This window comes from Lithobates pipiens, unplaced genomic scaffold, assembly GCF_037356315.1.
Source record: "Lithobates pipiens isolate NorthernLeopardFrog02 unplaced genomic scaffold, aLitPip1_a1.2 Scaffold_22, whole genome shotgun sequence".
Lineage (NCBI taxonomy): Eukaryota > Metazoa > Chordata > Amphibia > Anura > Ranidae > Lithobates > Lithobates pipiens.
In genome coordinates this window covers 300,911,826-300,915,014 of record NW_027507784.1, presented here as the reverse complement: position 1 = coordinate 300,915,014, position 3,189 = coordinate 300,911,826, and positions in this window count along the sequence as shown.

The following is a 3,189-nucleotide window of genomic DNA, read 5'->3' as shown; positions in this document are numbered from 1 at the left end:
TGCCGGTTGCCTGGTTCCCTTTCTCCGTGCCATCCAATGGGCTGACGAGGATTTGTGAACCGTCCAGGGGATTGTGTGTAAACTCCTCCCCCCTGTTCTGTAGGCGGAGAGGGGCTGTGTGCGCTGCTTCCTGGGCAGAAGGAATGTGACTGTTGGGTGACGGTTCCTGGAGAGTCCTGTGACCTGGAGGCTTTAATTCCATGTATTGTCCTATACAGCAATCAGCATGTCCATCCATTTATATCTAGACCACCACTTCCCACTGCATCCTGGTCTGCCTTGTATTAGAGCAGTGAGCATGTCCATTGATTTTATATCCTAGTATATACAGTAGATAGAATTGGGATATCCCCGCGCTATCATATACAAATCTCACTAAATATTAGGGGTGGGTTGCAGCAGAACACCGACAGAGGTATAAACCCTACCACTGAAAAACGTATGACAAAAATCAAATAAGTGATGTTGCGCTCCCTTAAATTAGATAAAAACTCTAAAGTGCCTAATGCTTACTATTGGTTGCATACAAAATTGCATATACCAATACTATAGACCAGTGATGGCGAACCTTGGCACCCCAGATGTTTTGGAACTACATTTCCCATGATGCTCTAGCACTCTGCAGTGTAGTGGAGCATCATGGGAAACGTAGTTCCAAAACATCTGGGGTGCCAAGGTTCGCCATCACTGCTATAGACCCAACTATCGTGACAAAACGTAGTCCATAAATAAAGTGTCAAGTGCTAAAAATACAGTGTTTACACAATATAAGAGTGTCCAGTGCTTGATAAAAATCGCATAAATCAAAAGTGCCTAATGCTTACTATTAATTACATACACAGTTGCATATGACTGCACAGTAATGTAAACTCATCTCTAAAAATCGCATAAATCTAAAGTGCCTAATGCTTACTAACTAATTTACATACACAGTTGCATATGACTGCACAGTAATGTGAACTCATCTACCGTGACCAAAAGTAATCCGTGAATAAAGTGTCAAGTGCTGCAAATTATACTTAAAACATATGACATTTGCACAATATAAGAGTGTCCAGTGTTTCATAGATCCAAAAATCGCATACACCAGTGAAAATATGTCATGCAAGCGAACTTGTTCCTCAAAAAACAATTAATGCTGCAAACTGTATTGGTAATGACATATATGTGGATCACACAGTGCAATTAAAATATATAAAATAAAATAAGAAAACACACAGTCTCTTAAAACAGCATATATAAAGTGCCACGTGCTTCGTACAGTGCTTCTCCAGATACAAGGTGCCAGACAAAACAGTGTGTACACACTCCTGTGCCTCCTCAGTGTTCCACACACATCAAGTGAAATGGCCCCTACCTTACTGCTGTAAGGTAAACAGCAGAAAACAGGGATCTCAGTAGGTGGTGTACCCCTACTCCCGGGTTATGGATATTGTCCCCACATCAGTTATTAAAATGACAGGATCAATTCTTAGAAGTGATGGCTACATTAGTTCTTTCCTTTATTTTCTCTTAGCGATCCTGTTTTTCAACAGAACAAGCTGTCCGGGCTTCCTCCTCCTCAGGTTTAAATCAGCCGCTTCTACGGGGCCCGGCGAGGGCCCCTTGTATCTAGTATATACAGTGCTGTTTTGTTCACTGATTCAAGGGCAAATTTTTACTTGAATACTTGAATCTGCGCCTGAACTGGACCCAAACCGCAGCCACCCCGGACATGTGTGAACCGGCTCCATTGGAAGCTGGTCTGGTTCAGATGTTATGCGAATCGGATGAGATTAAACCGCATTCCAATTCGCATATATGTGAGCTGAGCCTAATACCAGGATGAATTCATACCTCCCAACTGTCCCTGATTTCAAGGGACTGTCCCTGATTTGGAGCAATGTCCCTCTGTTCCTCATTCCTCCTCATTTTGCTCTGATCTCTACAGTTGTAAATAAAATGCACTTTTTATCTTTTAAAAAGTGTTTCCCAGTGCTAAACCTTTCATTCCGATTTCTAAATTGCTACATTTGTACATTTTAAAAGCCAATATAAAGGAATAGTAGTGGTAAAAAAAAAGGACTTGTGGATTTAATCAACTTTTTTGGGGGGTTAATTCTCCTTTAAGGGGGTGTGGCAGGGGGGCGTGTCCTATGCTTACATACATTTTCTAGTAGGTGCCCCTCATTCCCATCTCAAAATGTTGGGAGGTATGACGACTCCCATGCATGCACGAAATGACATCATCCTGCACCAGCCATTTCCATACCTCTCAACTGTCTCTGATTTTGAAGGACTGTCCCTGATTTGGAGCAATGTCCCTCTGCCCCTCATTCCTCCTCATTTGTCCCTCATTTTGGTCTGATCTATATAAATGTATATAAAATGCACTTTTTATCTATGAAAAAGTGTTTCCCAGCACTAAACCTTTCATCTGATTTCTAAATTGCTGCATTTGTAAATTCTAAAAGCCAATATAAAGGAATTCTACTGGTAAAAAAGCACTTGTGGGTTTAACCAATCTTATATTTTTGTACAATTCTCCTTTAAGGGGGCGTGGCAAGGGGTGTGTCCTATGCCTACATACTTTTGCTGATAGGTGTCCCTCATTCCCATCTCAGAAAGTTGGGAGGTATGCATTTAAAACAGCCAATGGCCGGCGTTCTGTCAGATAGTGCCCACTATCGAGAAGTGCCTGGGATGTACTGCGCATGCGCTGTACCGAACAGCACAACAGCTGATTTTACGATCAGCTGTTGTGATGGAGTATGCACACAATAGCCAACGGAAGAAATGTTTCTGTTAGATTGTGCCTGACGCTTGCGAGTCGTGTTCATGTCGATGAGGGGTGGATTTGTACGTGTTAGGTGTGGATTTTTAAATGATGAGCAGTGCTGCAAAGATGGGGGCGGATTTTGCAAAGATGGCCAGTGCTGCAAAACAAATTTTATGCTGCTATTTTTCTTAGACGCTTGCGGAGCATGCCCATCTTTTAAAAATCCGCACCCATCACGTACAAATCCAACCCCATCTTCATGAGGCATCATTTAAAAATCCTCCCCCATCTTTGCAGCAATGCCCATAATTTTACGATCTGCCCACAACATGTACAAATGCGCCCCTCACCGACATGAACTCGCCTTGACAGCCCAAGGACAGAAAAATTTCTTCTGTCGGCTATTGTGCGCAGGCGCCATCTCGCCACCA